Below are 20018 nucleotides of genomic sequence, written 5' to 3' on the forward strand. Positions count from 1 at the left end.
GCAGTTCTGCAGTTGTTACAATTGTATTGGGTTCAGTTTATTTTAACATTTTCCTGACTGCTCAGGATTTTCCTTTTGTTGAATATGATGCCTACACTGGCTTATATATTTTTTTTGTTTTAAACATTTCTACCATTAAAGGTAAGATGTTCGGTACATTCGCATGCTAGTTAAACTTAGTAGAGCATGGCAAACTACATTTGTAGATTCATCATCTTCCTGTGCCCGATTTATTAATAAATGTAATTTGACCACTTTGTTGTCCATTGCTGTTACTGAATTTTTAACTTTTGCCATGGTGTTTGACTGCTTTTCCAACGTGAGAATTTGTCAAGATAAAGCAGATGTCGTTGTGTTTAGTGAGGCCATCCTCTTGTACGAGGGAGTTGCTTCATCAGTGTTAACTTTACTTGGATCAACTTGTGCTGGGCAGTTACGCTCCCGCCTAATGCTGAAGGCTGCTCATACAGACTAGTACCAAGTAACCCTTCCTCTTATATTTCGTATAGGCAGAGATTTGAAGCTTGCTGTTTGCTTAGTTCATTTTCAGTCTGATACGCTTGTTCCTTTCTTCTTGGAGATAGTTTGAGCGCTAATTTGGGAGATTAAATGGTAACGGCTTGCTTCATGGAGAAGTGTGGCTCACTGGTTAGAGGAGGCAGACCTGGAAGCAGAGGTCAGCCCGGGACCAGGGTTCAATTCCCGGCTCGGCGGGGTCTTGAGCCCTAAAATCTCCATGGACTCGACAATTCTCGCTCCGGTGCCTACTCGATTCACGGGTTCACACTCTGCGACTCTGGGCAATAGCTTGCTTAATCTCCACAACGGCCCCTCGCGGCGGGATGCCTGGCTTTCACCTTGCGGATACCCTGCCGGGGTTATCTCACAGGGGAATACCAGGACGGGTTCCCTAAGCAAGCGCTTAGAAACCGCTCGGTGATTTGCGCTATATAAATTCCTGTACATTTACATTCATATTTGTCATATCATTTTCCATTATTAGATTAGATTGGTGCATGGTTTTGGATTTTTGATGTAATTTGTTATGAACCAAAAAAACACACAGCTTTTGTACTGGCTGTAGAATCTCCAAGCAAGACTTTTAGCACAATATTTTGTTTGCCTTGCTTTTGTGTTTTTACTTTGCATGTAGTAGTTCAGTACTTCGTGCTGTTTTGCCTGCTTCATCAGCAGACTCAATTGATTGCATCGACATCCTCTGTGTGCTTTTCCCTTGGATTGCCATTTTGATGTATTCTAGGAGTTCAGAGATTTCCATAGAATAAGTGGTTCTCACCAGGATCAACGAGTGCTTAATTTGTAAAAAAAGAAGTGCAGGTGCTGAAAATTTTGCCAAGGAGGCCACAGCTCACTTCTTCCTCCGGTGAGCCCCACCTTCAACACTCTTACTGCCTCAGTCTCTATTTTCTAACCTTGATCTGTTGTCTGTCTCCTACGTCTTTGCTCTAAGAGTCTATATTCTAACCTCTCTAAATGTTTCCTATCATCTTTGTCACACCTGGTGTGTTACCTTATTCCCTGCATTTCTGATTTGCCCTCTATTCATTCTGCCCCTGCCCTTTTTCCTCTCTCTTTACTTTTATCCATGCTCTGCTCTCTCCCCTCGATCTTGGCTCTTTACTATCACTCTTCTAGCAGTGATTAGCTGTGTCTCCGTTTTATCATTTGTCTGCTTTTTGTCCTCTGTCCTGTCCTCTACATCCTTCCATTCTATCATCTCTCTTCTTAATGCTCTCTTCTTCACATCATGGCTGCTTTCTCTTTGTATCTGATTTGCTCTCCTTTTCTTCTACTTAGCTCCGTCATATCACTCTCCTCTCATGTTGTTTCTTTCTCCTCTTTACTCCTGCTCTCTCTCTCATCTATAACACTGCTGCTGCCTGTGACCCCTGTCGTCAGCCTGTACATGTCCTTGCTATTTTGAACTCTGCGTTTTCCTGTTGTCTTTCCTAAAGAAGAGGAAGATGACATGTGTTTTACTTTCTTACCTACACCGAGTGCAAAAACAAAATGTACATCAAATGAAAATTCTTTTTTTGCATATATTAATCAGTGCAGTATAACTGGGTTATTTGCAGAACAGGCAGCTGCTCGAGCACAGCAGGGGATGTCACTACTAGTGCTGCCTGTAATTAGTAGGTCCAGGGAAGGCGACGGCATTGGCATCACCTGCTCAGCATGCTGTGACCCTGCCTGCTACAGCACAGGCATTGTCCCCAGCCGTAATGCTGCCAATGCTGGTAAGTATGGCTGTGGTGCCTAGTGGACTCAAGCACGCTCAGCAATTACCATGCTGGGGTGCAGCGCACATATTCTACAGGTGACACCATGGCGCACAAAAGTTGTGTTGGGCCACAGCCGCATCGAGCACGTTGAGGATAGCAGCAATGCAGGGCTGCAGGATATGCTACTCTGGCTACACAGCAAGGGGAAAGTCCACACTTACTTTACTTTAGTTCTTCTTCAAGCGCCCTCACTCCCAAGTTCCAAATGTGCTCTTGCAGCTTCATTGCCTCAACTCCGTCTTGAGCCAGCCCCCAGCTACAATTATCCGATGGGAGGCTTAGGCTCAGGCAGTGGCATGGTGCAGCAGACTCTGGGAATAGAATGCAAGACATAGTTTGTCGATGACTTCTTGGATTTGAAATCGGCGAGATGACATCATCACTAACTTGGTGATACACAATCATGCCTCCCTGGACAGGCGTATGCTGGCCTGTCTATGAACATTTACCAGCCAGAAACCATGCAATGTATGTTATTCTTTTTATTTTGAATTTTAATAATTAATATTGAGACCACCACCTGCAGGGTCAGAAATTGTAGCCCCGGCCCTGTGAAAGAAGTGCAGGTGCTGAGCACCTGAAAGCTCCTGCTCAAATTAAGCACTGGGTTCAAGTACCCTGAGTGGGCAACAGATCGCTGGACCTTCTTTGAGGATTAAAAAAAACAGACACACACCCTTATAATATCACTCACTTGTGGCTTCGGTGACTCTGAACCACTTAACTTCTCTCTCTCTCTCCCCCACACACATGCATGTACAGCACTGTCCCAGTCATTAATACTGTGGATGACACACATGCACACTTTGCACAGCCTATCTTTGCACTGCCTTCGATTAATTTGATGTGTTGACATTGTCACAGCCCTAAGGCCTGAGAGGTCATCAGCCCAGCATAGCACTATCCTTCTGGGTTGTGCTCTAATCCTTCGAGAGGTTTTGTTAAAGTTTGCCACTGGATAAGGCAGTGCAGTGCTAGGGGTTTCATGTCATTCAAAGAACGGAGCCATCCTACTCCGCTCTTCCCTTATTCGTCACAGACTGAGGTGGGATAGAAACATTTCTAGCTTTTGTGACAAGAATTTTAGATTCTATTAAGGACATGTGGCGAGGATTATGCTTTCTCTATCTTTACTACACCAAAAACAGCAGCCAATAAAAAAACAATAAAACAAAACTACATTACCCACGAAGCTTTGAACCACGCCTCCTTAATAGCCCACCAATAAAGTACAGGCATAACCTAAAAAATATAAAGGCAGCATCTTTACCACCTCTTTCTTTGTGAAAATCGCAGTCCAATGAATAAGTTAAACAAATGTCCATAACAGGAACAAATTAATGACCAGGACGAAATTCGACTGAGAATCACCAAACTCCAGATCAACATGGATACCCAAAGGGAACAATGGCTTCACGGCACCAGAGTCTAGTTCATGATCAGAGAGAGCCAAAGAGAACATCAGCACCAGGGTGGTTCCACTTTGTTTTGGATCGGAGCCTGAAAGCAAAAGAAAAAATGTATCTCGATCCAAAACCCGACTGAATCACAAGGGTGGGCAAAACAGTAACTGTCGTAACATAACTTGTGTGTTAAACCATTGGCATAATACAGCTTAACTGTCCCAACAGGTGGGATAATCCTTGCCTTCATGTCCTTAATAGAATCTAAAATTCTTGTCGCAAAAGTTAGGAAATTTTCTATTTTGTTGCAGGACCGGAGGCTCCTATGATGCTTGTTCAAAGCTGGCAAATCTCAACAGAAGAAGCATGCACAATAGGCTTATAATAAAAAAATCTTAAACATAGAGTCAGAAGACCAATCAGCGGCATGCAAAATATCTTCTGACCTGGATCCCAATACATACGCTTTGGAGGCCATAGCCCCTCTAGCAGAATGAGCGCCATAAATGGCTACATCAATGCCTGCTTCAGCCATGAACAAACGGTCTCAAAGGGCCAAGGTTGCTGCAGAAACTGGATTAAAGGGTTTTTGAATAGCCAACAACAGAGACCCGAGCGGGTCAACCCTATGTGACAAAGTGCGTTCTTCATAAACCTTTAAACATTTTACCACACATAACTGCATATCTAGAAAAGCTGCGTAATCAATGGACCTGGACATAGTCTTCGTCCTTTTAGAAATAAGAAAAGGAAATGCCATTCGGAGAAAGCAACCTATCTGCTAAGTCAAGGGCTTTGACATCAGACACCCTTCGATGTGAAATCAAACGTAAAAGTACCGTCAACTTTGCAGACATCTGTTTCCAGCACCAATCAGAATTGTCTGGCCAGGAGTCAAGTAAAGACATAACCTGATTGATGTCCCACAACTGCGAATATCGAGGTTTCGGAGGGTTCACCACCCTAACACCTTTTAACAACTTACAGACCAGAGGGTCCATACTTACCTGTTTTCCATCAATCAGGTTTTGGCCAGTAGATAAGGCGGATCTGAAATTATTTAGTGACGTGTAATATAACCCAGACTCCGCAATTCAGAAAGAAAATTCAGAACATCATTGAGATCAGATCCTACGAGATCCACATCCTGTTAAAGGCACCAACCCACCCATCTCTTTCATGCAGAAGAATATCATGTGTGGGTGGAAGGAGCCCAAGCTTGTTGTATAAATGTGTCAGCTGCCGTTGAAATGCCTTCAACCTGCCCATATCTCCCGATATTTTCCAACCCATAAGAGTTAATTGACCTTGGAGGAGAGGAGGATGGGGGAGCCCACTAGATCCAAGAGCAGACGAGAGAACACAGGAAGAAGAATGGGGAACACTTTTGACCTTTCCAGAAAGATCGGGAACCATAGTTACGTCTTCCGGACTGGAGTAATCAGGACTAAGGATGCCAAATGCAGCCTGGCCTGAGCCATGACTCTCGATATCATGGAAAAGGGTGAGAATGCTCAGGTCACCTCTCTTTCCCAATGCTGCAGTAAAGCATCCGTTGCCAGGGCCATCAGATCCAGTCTCAAAGTGTAAAAAGTCTTCAGATGCGCATTCAGACGGGATGCGAACAGATCCACCTGACACGGACCCATGGAATGCAGAACCTTTTAAAAGATCTGAGGATGAAGCTTCCAATCGCTGTAGTCTACTAGGAATCTGTAATTCCAATCCGCCACCAGGTTGTCCTTGCCAGGAAGAAATTCCACAATGACTTTTGTTCTGAGAGACAGAAAAGCAAAAAGTCTCTGGCTATTTTCATGAGAAGGGGTGACCTGGTGCACCCCAAACAATTGATATATCGAGTTGCAGAGACATTGTCCATCCTCAGCAGAAGGCAGCAGTTCCTCGTCATCTTTGAGCGGGCCCTTATGGCGAAGGAGCCTGCCAGAAAATTGACCACCGGTAGAAAAATCCCTGCACCTCGATGATAACGTTGGGAGTTGGCCCAAAAATGGTCCTTACATTCCCCACCCCCCTGTGCAGGAGCCACCAACAGAGTTCCCCCGGAGCTTTATGAGATAAAGGGATCTGGTAATTGTAGCTTAGACCTTGTTGGAGGTAATGGATTTTCAAGCAATGCAGAGCTCTGTTGTGCAGAGGACCAGGGAACACTGCCTGAATAGAAGAAGCTAACCATTCCCACAATCCTAGCCAGGAATCTCAAAGAGACCATCTGTTTAGACAGTGTTGATCTCAACTCCCGTTTGATGAATTTAACTTTTGGAGGTGGAATCAGTAATTGGGCTATGACCAAATCCACCTGAAACCCCAAGAATTCTATCTGTACAGAAGGAACCATCATGGGCTTTTTGGATTTGATCACAAACCCCAGATACTGAAGTAAAGACACAGCCCAAGACAGATGTGTCAGAAGTTGGCTTTGTCCTATTCCATAAGAATCATGTCGTTTAGGTAGACGATCATGCAAACCCCCATCTCCCTCAAGTGTTCCACTATGGATTTCAAGAGTTTGATGAACTCCCAGGGGGCTGACGAGAGACTGAAAGTGAAGGGACAAATACTCGTACCACTGAACTCTCCAACCGTAATGAAGATACCGCCTTTGAGGTGAAAAAATGGGAACAGAAAGATAGGTGCCTTTGAGGTCAAGAAGCACCATCCAATGTCTTTCTTGAAGCAGATCCCTCAACAGGTGAATACCCTCCATCTTGAAACGGAGGTAAGCCACCCAAGGGTTGAATTCCCTGAGGTTGAGAACCAGCCTCTGACCTCCACCTTTTTTCTGAACCAAAAACACTGAAGAAAACCTCTGGGTGAGGAAAAGTCGGGGCAATCGCTTGTTTTGACAACGGCGTCAGAATCTCTGAGTTTTAAACTTCATGTCTTGTTGGGGAAAAAAGAAGAGGTGAGGAAGAGATGGTTGAACAGGTTTGTGAGACCGTTCTATCGGGTAGCCCTGAATCGTATCCAAGACTTCTTGAATGTAAATAACATTCCTCCAAAAATCGCATCACACAATCTATCTTTTAATGCATGCTGATGATGTGGTCATTTTCGACCTCACAACAATTGGTTTACAACGTAACATGAATGCACTTTTTGGATACACTGTAGAATGTAAAAAATATATAAACATTACTTAACAAAAATGAAACAGTTTAGGGAGAGGAAACACTACAGTCACTTCAATTGGAAATTGGGTGGGAGATCACTCGAGGATGTAAGGACATATAATTGACTGGGGAGATTTTTTCTGAAACATTAGAAACTACTAATTTTTCACTAATTGAGCTTAATGCAATAGCTCTTGTAAGTGCCTCAAAAACATTCCATTCCTCCTTCGGAAGGAGACACTTTCAATCCTTTCTTGATATCTATCAAGTAAAGATATCCCCCACTCTCTCATATTCACTTAAGTACTTTTTTATAAATAAGTGGTCAATCCTAAATTTAAACAAAGGGAAGCTTCTCCGTAAGATCACCGCTATGAGCCAAGCTATATCGGTGCAAGCATTACGCTTAGAGCTCATGATAAAGCCTATTCCAGATCTTTGGCAAATGTAATTAGATGGGAATATAACTTACTGCATGTGAGAGAAGGCTCTCTGAGAGCTCTCTTGAAAAGCAAAACCTTCAAGGAAGGAATGAGCCAGTATACGTTTAATGAAAATCTGGTGACTGCTTTAGAGCATTTTCTATGCTCCATCACCCTCCTAGAGTCTTTTTCACCAACACTTTTGAAATTGTTTTGAAAAAATATGACACCCAGACTGAGCTATGATGGGGACATTACACACTGTTCCCAGATAGTAAATTATAGGCCATTCGCTGATAACTTAAAATATAAGATTCACCAAAAATATTTGAAATTTATATTAGATCACAGTGTTAAACTCTGTATTATTATGTTACGTTTTGGAGTTTAACCAATAAATACCTATACTAAACAGTGGAATGACACAAGTGACAAGTCAGGATTTTGTGAATTATGCAAGGGAGGCGTCCAAGATATTATCCATGTTTTAAACGCCTGGCCCAGTAAAGTCCTGGTAGAAGCTAAGAACCGTTTTTATAAAACCTATGTGTTTTAAATGTATTATATCTAGATTTAATGAATTGTTCGCTTTAATAAGGTCACCTCCTGAGGAATTTGTGTTATAAGCTTAATACATTTTTAAAACATCCATATCATTGTATTAATAGACAGGGGCAGCTCCTTCACTAAGGCAAAGGGGCATCGCCCCACTGCCTTTCAGTACTACAAAAAAGTAAAAATAAAATAACGTGATGTTATTATCATTTTACTTTTCCGTACTGAACCAGTTTTGTGGGGTGGGGCGGAGCAGAGGGGAGGATTGGTGGCACTCTCTAAGTGCGCATGACTGTTTGGCCGGCGGTCATGCGTGCTTTGCATGACTCTGTATTGTACAGCCTGGGTGGGGAACATGTCCAGGCTCCCAGTCCCTGTATGAGCGCCGAACCACGGCACACAGACCAATCACAACACTGCATTGCAGCGTTGTGATTGACTTAAGGGAGCCTGGGTGCTTCCTGCTTCTACAGAAGGAAAGGGACGGAGAGGACGGAGGGGAGGAGAGGTGACAGCAGGTAATTGATATATATATATATATATTTGTTTTTTTAAACCCTGCACCACTACTGCCTCCCGGGAGCAGCTGGCACTGTTAGTAGATAATGTATATCAAGCCAGTCATTTTTTTTTATTGTATTGATTATGAATGTTTTATATTGTTGATCTCTGATGAGGTCTAAATCAATAAACAGATTTGATTATTGATTATCACAGTAAACTGCCTGCTTTACACTTCTGCTGAAGCATTTAAACTGTCAGAATTAACTGTCCCGGGACGGTCGTCTTTTTACACAAAGTTGGGGAACTGTTTTTCTAAAATTAAAAACAGTATGGGCACGTCATGCCCCTCAGATCCCCCCCACTTCAACTACTGGGTTTTACAAACATTACAGTTGAGGGAGGGTATTGTTGCTTGCAGCTTTAAAATGCAGGAAGATAACCACAACCCTAGAGAACAGTGTGAGCTATACGATTCTGGTGAATACTAAGAAGCTGAGCAGTTAAACAGCATGGGGGGTAAAAAAAAAAAATAGGACAATAGGTACATGCATCAATGTTGTCTTTTGTGATTCCTTAATTGCGGTTATTAAGGAATCGCAATTAAGGAATTGCAAAAGCCTATGCATGTAGGAATCGCTATAAAATTAGCGATTACCAAACATTCCTTAATTGAGACTCGCAAATTGCGAGTCGCAATTAAGGAATGCCTTCCTGTGCCCATAAGAATGAATGGGAGATTGCATGTGCAATTTGCGAGTATCAATAGGTTCTCGCAAATTGCGCATGCAATCACAAGGATGCAAGGGTATCCAAAGGACACCCTGTTGCACCCCTGAAATTGCTCTGTGCACATGTTGCGCACCCACATGCCCCATGGGCATGTGTGTGTGTGTAACCTACAACTTTGAAAAATGCACTTTAGTGCATTTTTCAAGGTTTTTGCAAATTACCATCAAGTTCAACTTGATGGTAATTTGCGTCCCCTAGTAGGGAAATCGCTATTTTAAAGTGGTTCTTGCATTGCATTTAAGGAATCGCAAAATGCGCTTACTTAAATGCAATCTCAATTTGAGAAATCGCAATTAATTGCAAATTCTCAAATTACGAGTGCCTTGAACATTGATACATCACAAATGCCCTTTTTGCAGGCGCAAATGGCTGATTTTTGCGAATCGCACCGTTTGCGCTCGCATAACTGATTGATGCATGTACCTGTTAGTTTCCTTAAATAACGGCATACGTCAACATACATTTGAAGTACAAAGCTAATACTCACCTGTATGTGCACTGCTATGTTACATTTGGCTGCCTAATTTACTAAAGCACATCAGGCATCAAAGTATGAATGCACATTTATCAGCTACACAAATGTGGAAATGCACAATTTTACCTCTTTATTTATTCAACAAAACACAAAGTAAATATAGATAAATACTAATGGTCCAACAATTGTAGAAAAAATGCCATAAAACCGGGTGGCCACATTTTTGCCTGTGCCATTAAATGCCAGTTTGGAAAACCAAACGCCCATATCACAGAGGGTCTGTACCTTGATCCCGAAGCATTGGCAGGATATGCTAAAAATAGTGGAATTACTAGGGAGAAGTCTTAACAATCGAGCCTTGTACATTAAAAGAAATTCTTGCAGAAATCAACAAACAAGAGGGGCAAGGCTTCCGCCCTCGACAAAGTACCAGCTGACTTGCATAAATCTGAGCCTGTTTTATGGGGCTATTACTTTTATTCCCAATGCCATATTAAGCAGTGGTCTCATGCCATCTTCTTGGCACGGGCAGAAACCGTATCAATACCTAAATGAGGGCGACAGGCTAGATACCTGCTGACATTTCAGATCAGTGCTGTAGTTTTACATTAACTGGACGTCTAATGGAGGCCCCTTACATCTTGACATTTGACCATAGAGCTGAATCGAAGATTATCCTGCAGACTGTTTAGCAAGATTTCGTTTTAGCATGCCTCGACACGTGCTCTGTCGGCAGGCAGGTAACAGACAGGCATACCCATAATGCAGTTTACAGGTGGGAGGGAAGTCAATACTGTTCATGACGATCATCCACTACAAGGCCTACAGCGCTGCCTATTGTTCCTCACAAAACTTGGCTCTGGGTTGTGGAGTCAGATAGGATGCCCGGGTAATACAAGCAGTGTTCGGAAAGCTACCCATCGCCTTAAAATGTTATGCCATTTACTTCTGCATGCACAGAACGCGTTTCATGGAGCCAAAGAAAAGGTTACTTATCTGCAACAGTGGTGTGGTAGACTGATTTTGACTAGGGATTAATGTAACCCACCCAATGATTTGAGAATAGGGCTTGAGTGCTCAGCTGATCTTCACAATCAGATTTGAATGTCTGAATTGATTTAGTATTGTTTGGAGTTCTTGTTCAAATGAGAAGGGCTTTGACTGGATAGGCCCCCGAGACTCCATCCATGTTTGTTATTTTCACATCGATTTTTTCACATATATCCATACCTATATCCACATTACACGGTTATCCAATGAACGTGAATCTGTCCTGATCAAGCTGCAAAGCCATTGTTACAAGTATGTGGTTGTCCTCTGGGGACTAGACTTTAGCCTGCTATTTACAATGATCAACATCCTGGTCATAAGTTCCTGGCCAGGGATTTCTCTGAGCCCCACCTTCAGTGCCTAGATACCCTGATGGGTGACAAGTAGCGCTCTACAAACCTACTGATTGATTGATTGGTTGACTCTCTCTTCTCATTGGAACACATATTTTTTTGCAAGGGGTTGATAGGAAAACTCGCAGCCAGTATTGAAACTCTTTGAAACTCTTTTTTTATTTCCTCCTCTTCAGAACCGGAAGCTGAGCAGAGTGGAGGACTTCTCTTATGTCCTTGTCACACAAGGGAACTAAGGCGCAGTCTTGGCTAAGGAGTGTTCGGCAACATTGTGGAGCTACGCGCATTGGGTGCACCTGTGATGGAATCTACAGCTCTTGAAGACCATGGCACTCCTCCTGTTAAATGATTCTCACTATCAACTCTGGTCGTCCGTATCCCACACCTGTTTAGAACAGCTGTATACTTTGGAAGCAGGATCCCACTAAACACCTCGTGAAATCTCTGTCCACGCCAGATACTGGGAAAATGTAGAAGGGCTGCCAAATGACATTTTCATTCTGATGTGCCGCATTTATTTGTGCTTCTTGACATTTCCAGAACAAAGATTGTTCAATTTTCACCTTTTAGAACCCTAACACCTCATTTATAAACACTGACTTTTTCTTCTTCAGAACCTGAAAATAAATTGTCTCAAGGGGTACTGTGCGGAAGTAGGCCACTCCGTCTCTAACAGTCCATGCAAATGCCTTGTGTTGACATGCGCTCTTACTGAACAGCAACCTGAAGTGTCCTCTGCTGGCACCAGGCCCTGGAATGTTATCCTGGTGGCCTGGAAGTCTTTGAATTATCCTTGTTGGAAATGGAGCTTTCCCTTGACTTTGTGCTTTTCTCCTTCCCAGTTTTCCGCTGATCTGGATACTAGCCTTTGAGCGCGTTTGACACTGCCATTATGTGCCAAAGCACTGGGCTCATCGTACACATGATTGGCTGATTTGAGTTAGATCCAAGTCTCATGTCAAGGGGTAAGACATATACCCAGGACCTGTATCTCGAATGCTCCTTTGTGGTCCTGCAGCACTGGTTGTGTGTCCACGGAGGTAGCTCATCGGTTGTGCCTAAGGTTTGCACTGGTGGGGCCTTTGTGCACAGGTTACTGTTACATTGTTTGGTATTTAAAAAAGTTATGTGCCAAGGTTCTGCATGTCTCTTGTTAGATCGGACTTCTCCCTGGTGACAAGATGTGGTGTTGGGAAGAGGTAGGGTATGTGCGTTTCAAGCAATGGTAGTAAATGGCACCGGGTGGGGTGATCGGTACGACGGGGCCTGCTTCTCGCATTTGATTAACATGGAGGAATGTAGGGAAAGGCTATTGAGCAGTATTTCCTACGGGCAGATTAGTAGCAGTATTCTGTTTGATACCGATGAGTTCGTAATGGTGAATCCGTAGTGCGAGTGGATCCAACAATACGTGTGTGGAAGTGTTACTTTTGGGAAAGTGGACATTTTGAGTCTCATGGCTCTTTGTGCCTGTTGGCTTGTCCCTAATTCACATCTGAGTGCTAGAGGGACCGCAACATCTATGCATTCCTGTTTGAAGGCCATAAACTAGGGGCTCAAGGGAAACTGCGACCTCTGACTGTGAGGGGACTTTCTGGGATGGTTCATGGGGGTGGAACTGGCATCTGCATTCCAAGAGGCAGGGTCTTGGCCCCACTAAAGATAGTGATCAAACCTCGCAGGGTAGAATGGCAGACAGGACAAAATTTAGAAATGGCTTGTGCTTTTCAAAGGTGGCCTTTTGAATCGATCATATCTTCAAAGGCCATGGTAGGTATAACTACTGGGACTCTGGCGTCCGACAGTAGATACGCTTTTGGAATCATACTACACTGGTTCGAAGCTGGGACATTGTAATAGGATGGCTTAGTATATGGTGCACACTTATTTCAGTGAATCACCCTGCACTAATCCAGACAAACCTTATGACAGTGGTTCCCAAACCTTTTCAACCCACGGCTCACTTAATCTATTTGCCGTTGTCTTAGGCTCCACATTATGTTACTTTTTTTTGGCCGGTGGGCGGCCTTGAGAGTACTTCCATTTTCTCCTTGAAAATAATTTTGATGAAGCAAATGAAGGTATTATAATCATATATGTAACAAAATAAAAATATAACAGTTGTTTAGTAAAAAAACATTAACTGGTTAAGTCAGAAACAATACCCTTCAGCACTGGGGTCTGCACATGTAATTTTTCGTAAACTTTTTTTAAAAATCTAGCTGCATGTTGGAGGAGAAGATGCTCTCATTGGTGTCGTTCAGTTCGATTTCAATTAATCATTCCGAGAATGACTGCGTGCAGTCAACGCTATTATACGGGTGTTGCAAATGCTTCATTAGGTTGATAACAGGTAGGTTCTATTTCTTTGACCTGATGACATTGAAATGAAAGTCTGCTGGAGATAATTGGTGTCTCTTTCACCTAATATTTGGCTGATAAACAAATTAACCAGTTATATCAGCCAAGTTTCTTAGGGGTGATGGAAGGGCTGATCCGACACAGTAATTGTAATTATAAATCTACTAATATAGTGCTTACAGCTCCTGACGAGGCATTGAAGAACTTTTTGGGTGAGTAGCATGCTTCTCTGGAACCCAAGATTAGTAACTTTTTCGTTTCTTGTGTATTAGTTGTGTTAGGTTTGTGCTCTTGGTTTCATGTGTATTTAGTAGAGTTTGAAGTAGGTATATCTATAGAACGATAGGCGTGGGCTTAAAAAGGGGAGTTTGGAGTAGAAATAGAATGATAGGAATGGATTTGAGAAGGGGAAGTAGTAAAGTTTTTTTGTAACTAGTGGTCGTGAGTGTTTGTTAGTTGGGTGGGAGAGATAAAGGAGCGGTGAAAGTTTGAGAAGGTTGTTTGGGAGTTCATAGTATTCAGAATGGTTTGGGATGAGACAGAGGGAGAAGGGATAGGAAGGACAGAAGGGATTTAAAAAAAAAAATGTAAATAATTTATACATGCATGTTTATATTATTGTCTCACGAAGGAACTTAAATGTTGAGATCTGTTATCTAAGTACTGAGAAGTCTGTGCACTCCCACTAAATAATCAAAAAGACTAATCAAGTGTAATCAGTTCAAACAAAGAATGCGTGCAACCCAGTAAAAACACAGCCGGCCTGAATACTGAATCTCTATCTGGTGGAAAACCACCAGTGTGCTGGGTGCACAGCGTGTACTAATGTATTTACAATTCACATTATTAGATCCAATAGTTCAAAAAACTCACCGTCAACTACGGATGTGGGCGAAAGAGGTTCGGTTTAGCCAGCGGCATCCATACAATAGTATCGGAAAGTTTCTTGCCACGTTGTTCAGCGTTAGTGTTACCGGGGCACACGTATTGGTTCCTTAACTTCACAGAAGTTCCCGACATCGCTGCACAGCTCAGCTCAGGACGTGGAGAGTGAAGAGTTAATCGTGAGAGGAGTGTGCCATTGGGCGCTATTGTTTTGCAAGCTGAGTCAGCCATGCATTGTCGGAATTGGTCACTCACTAAACTTTTGCAGTTTACAGAAACAGATGGCCCCTGAAGAAGGGATTAGCTTAATCCCGAAATGTATTGGGAATGGCCCTAAAACTTAGGTTTCTCAATGGAAATTTCTTTTGTTGCTCAAGACATTGATTTTGCAAAATATTGAAGTTCGATATACTTAATGTTTTCATGCAAAGTATTGACTATCTTGTATGTTTATGATTTTTGCTACATAAGTAATACAACCAGAATATAACAAGTAGATCAACTTAAACTTGCGTTCAATTTTTTTGATTGAGTTTTTATGAACTATTGGATCTAATAATGTGAAATGTAAATACATTAGTACACGCTGTGCACCCAGCACACTGGTGGAGATCTGTTATCTCCCATCCATTGGATAAGGTCAGCTGTCCTGCTGTTGTAGGCACTGAACACTTTAGTAAGAAAGGGAGAAGGGTGTATTACTGTTCGTGTGTCAGGCTTTGGGACATACTTTTCGTGCATCCAATATCCAAAAAAGAGGCCCTGTTGTATTTCTATCTAGGACCCTAATTCGATATTACCGATTTATGCCCTTATATGGCTATAATAAATAATATCCTTATAAAGGCATAAGAATCATATCCATATTTAGTAATAGCCCATGCAGTCCAAATACGGCATGACTACTCCCCTAGACTCCTAGAAAGTACAACGCATTCTTTAAACAAACCAAGCCTCCAGCAGCCCGGGAAAACCCCCATGCTCTTGTTTTGATTTGCACAAGAACTCTTAGAGTCAGAAAGAACTGTTAGTTCTAGGTGACGTCTTATGTCCAACCTTACGTCAAACCCGGCACCTTTCAGGTATAAATATACCAACGTTGCCTTAAGCTAACACACAGTGGTTTGGAGCAGAGCGACTATCTACTTGCCCGGAAGCCCAGCTGATGCGAGGAGCCGAAGGAAGCCGCCCCTCCCTTTTAACGCACTAAGAGAGACGCAGTCTTTTTCTCCAGCCGAGAAAATCCAGCTCCGGTGTTTCCAGTCACCCTTGCGGGTTGCTGGGATATCGAGTCCTGAGAGAGAGATACAAGACCTCCTTCATTCTAAGAACCAAGGTACAGAGCTGACTAAACCCTTAAGAGAATTCTTGATTCAGATCCTTGGCAAAAACCAACTTAACTTAAACTGCAACTTACTTACTCCTTCCCACGTATTCGGCTTAGGTCAGGTACACCGGGGTAGGCGTAGATTAGAAGCACCAGTTGAGGACGTTAGTCAATGTTTTTATGTATGTATATATTTTATCCATTTTAAAGAATCATATGGCTAAGAAACCATATCAATGCTTTTACAGTATTATTTCATAATACTCCTTTTACTGTACGCGCTTTACTTTATGATAAGTATTGCAATTGTGGCAATTCATTTCTCTTGCATGAGAAAGAAGACTGCTCAATAAATAACACATTTTATTGAAAACGCCCGTCTCATTATTTCTCTGCACTCTGGTGAAACTAAGTATGCACGATTAACTGAGTGAAATAATTGTCTTTTGTTTTCACACAACTCTAGAGATACACTCTTTATTCTGAGGGAGCAAAGTTGTCATGTTATATGGTTGTCAGAAGCTAATCCCTTCTTGTCTAAATCAGGAGAGTTAACTCTTTCCTGAACATTCGAGAAAGTTTCTAGTGACCTCTGAGCTAGCTGGCAAAACTAATTAAGTCTAATATAGTCAGTAGAGACCTAGTCGACCTCAGTCCTACGTCTACACTGCTGTTTATATTATTCCAATGCACAGAGCCTATTGGGAATATAGGAACTACACTACAGCCCTTTCCACAAAAAACTGCTTCTGCGAAGTTTTACAAAAAGGTGGGGGGGGGGGGGTGTCTCTGACAGAGGCATTTTTTTTTACTTTACTTAGATTTTTTTTTAAATGCACAGATTAGTTCACACTGCTGAAACACACCTGAAAACAAGTGAGGCCAATTTTGATCAGGCCCCCTGCCCCCGCTCAGTATGCATACATTAATGGCCCAGCGAGAGAAAGGGAGTGACACCTCTGCCCATTTGATGAAGGGAAGGTAATAGTCGCCCATCTACCTCCAGAGAGTCCACTCAGGCACCCACTGGGCCGCTGGTGACATCCAAACAACACAGACACCGCCCAAATCGGCACCCCAGGCTGCCCGAAAAAGCAGCCCACAGCTAGAACTCGGATACCGGCCCCTCGGCCATTGCCTGAGTGCCCCCCTTACCCTGTAAAACTCGGGTCAAAACACGGCACCTACACACTACTCCAAGTGCACACAGCAGCCTCTTCAGCCCTTGGAAAAGCAGCATCCTGTGTAGCAGCGCACAGGTAATCGGGACTTAAAGCAGCACTGAGCTGCACAGTAACTTCCACAGGCTTACCTCGAACCCCAAGGAGAGGGAGCAGGAACACAATACCGGCCAGTGAGAAGGTAAAAAGGGAGGCGGTGTCTGACATTCGGAAATGCTCCCAATTGGACTGAGTGCTGACTATGACTTCGGAGGTTCATGCACCCAAATGGTAGTGTTTGTAAAGAGCAGTGTTCATCCAATGCACACACCTGCGCTAGGCGAGTACCTATCTCGGGACAACGGCACCCAACTCGAGAATAATGAAGTGGACATAAAACAGATCATACATGCCAATAGATCCGATTCAGGCGGGAGATTACCGATTTTTCAAGCCAAAAATTGCTTTATTTGAGCTGACTCCCGCCTGAAATTGCATTTTTTACAATAGAAGTCAATGGGGAATTTTCATTCTCCCGATTTTTTATTTTAAATCTCCCACATCCCTGTGCTAAAATGTTGGCATGTATGAACAGATGCTCATTTCTTATAAAGGCGCGTGATTGAAACATGTTATTTGCAAGAGTCGGCTATTAAACATATCAGGAAATCCCCTATGCGTGGGCAGCACTAAAGGGGATTGTCACTTGTGGGAAGATTAAATATGCAGCGTGTCAGGTGGGGAGCTGGTGAACATGAATTAAAAACCTTCTCTCCCCCCAGGTGCACAATGGTTGGACCAGCGTTAGATTGGTAACGCGGGCATTCGGGCAATGCCCGAGGGGCCGGTGTCCAGTTCCAGCTGTGGGCTGCTTTTTTTAGCAGTCTGAGGGGCCATTTGGGTGCTGTCTCTATTGTTCGATCAGCCAGCGGCCCACTGGGTGTCTGAGTGGCCTTTCTAGAGGCAGATGGGCGCTCGTTACCTCTGTTTTGCAACAGGCAGAGGTGTCACTCCGTTTGTCTCGCGGGCCGGCCCATTAATGTGTGCATATACTGAGCGGGGGTAGGGGTCCTGAGTAGAAGTGGCCTCACTTGTTTTTCCATTGTAAACTAACGCGTGCATTTTTTTTAACTGCCCCACCCCCTTTTATAAGATTACGCCAAAGCAGTGATTTGACTGAGGAGTGATTATGCAAATGTAGGGGCCGTTTTTTTTTTGCGTGCCCGGGCCGATTTTAAATCCCAATCCATCCCTGGGTTGGACCCGTACTCCCCAGTAAGTGAGTTAGGACAGCAGAGTTACCACAGGAATGCTCGGAGACGGTAATGCGGTGAGGTGTGGGAAGAGCATCGTTCCTGGAGTGGGAGTACACCGTGACTCACAAGCAGACCGGTGGGCAGAAGACACCTCAGGTGAGCCCCACCCAGCCCCCGGCATCTTATGCATACTGGAAGGCCCCACACATCCCACTAAACCACTGGCGCAACAAAACTTTAGGGGGCCCCCCTGCAAGGCACGTGCAGGGGCCCACTCCGGACTCAATCATGAGCTCTCCGGCCAGAGTAATGTGCCGAGGGGGACCCCAGGAGCTTGCACCCCCCGTCCCCCCCACGGCGGGGGCTGCGGGAGCCTATGTTACGCACTGCACTAAACAGGTGCACCCGCACAGAACGACCACCGAGGCAGAATGTGGCCAGAGGGTACGGGCAGGGGGCAGGAGGAAGGGCTTCTAGCAGTAGATATACAAGAACAGACAGGGGTGAGAACAACAGTACGCTCTACTGTCTGCGCCCCTAAGGCAGCTGCCTGGGTGCCAGAGCATTATCAAGTCAAAGGGGTGTGGTGCACTATGGGATACGCACCAGATAGTCCCAGCAAGCAGCAATGGTTCTTCGTGTCCCAGGTGGGAAAAGGAAGACGGTCTCTGCATCCAGGGTAGAGGCATAATCTTCCTGCTGGCCATGCTTAGGTATATAAATACTTTCTATCTTCCCCAACTGAGAGTTCTGTTTGGGATTTCAAGAGTCTGAGGCCTGCCTCCCTTGATTGTCATTCCTCACATAGATATGAATAGTTATATCCAATCCAAGGAGCCAACGGTGCTGTTTTACAAGGATAGGTTTACAAAGTTTCTTGTTGATAAAGAAGGTCTTAGACTACTCCACCAACAGACGAGTCTCGACCAATGCTGCAGTGGAGAGAGCAGTAAGGTACATTTTAGAGCAGCAGCGCTCAGTAGAGTGGTGTTTGAGCGCCACCTAGTGTAATAACTGGAGCATTACTAATGTTATTTTAAGGAACGCGGTGGGATCACTCACACTCTCGTCTTCTGCTTTTCTGCAAAAATAAGTTAACAATGCCTGTTTGCAGAAACATACAGAAGATACATAAGCTAATACTACGTTCCCTTCTTCCTTCCAAGAAGGGTCTCGCAAGGTTAATTTGAACTTGCAGCCCCAGTTACAATACATGCACCAGAGAAGTGTAAGGGTTTCTTTCGCTGTCATGTTAGTTTGAAGAGTGTCAGAAAACATGGAGTTTGTATATGGAAAACATGACGATCAAACACGTATTTGTTACCATTCAGTCTCCTTTCCTAGGCTAGGCTACACCACCAGTCTCTGATATTAAATGCAGTCATATTTTTATGCAAACATGCCTGTTTTCCATGTGATACGCCTTACCAACATACGAAAGCTTTGCCAGAAACAACAGCAGTCACTCACTCAATGCAATCTATGCCATTATTAAAACTTTCCAGAGCTGAGTTAGACTTCTAGGCAACAGGGCCGGTTGAAAAGAAAAAGATCCCCATTTAAAAATATATGGCCCTCTGTCCATTGAAGGATATCCTTTCGTTCTCGGGTTTTCTGACTGTGGTACTGTTTTCCTGTGACTTTTTCTTTCTCTCTCTGCCTCTATCACTGTAACTTACTTTCTAGTACGATCTTCCCATATATTTTTCCCTCTTTCACCATCTCCGTTTCTCAAACTTCTTTCTTCTTCACTCGTTTCATCCCTGTAACAAATACTTGCGCTGTTAGAATAACACTTTGAGCCCTTTCTGGCTTTTTAGCCAGCAACACTGCATGCCTGGACCGGGAAACAGCTTTTACAACGAAGCCGTTTCCACGAAATCTTTAACCACGCATGCTGTACAACGCATGCGTGGTTACAACTAATGCCTTTACCACGCATGCCTTTACTACGATGTTTGTAGTAAAGGCATATGTGGTAAAAGTAAAAAAAAAAAAGGGGGGGGCTTGGGGGGGTCTCCCCCCCAAATAAAACAACTCA

This window comes from Lissotriton helveticus, chromosome 11, assembly GCF_964261635.1.
Source record: "Lissotriton helveticus chromosome 11, aLisHel1.1, whole genome shotgun sequence".
NCBI lineage: Eukaryota > Metazoa > Chordata > Amphibia > Caudata > Salamandridae > Lissotriton > Lissotriton helveticus.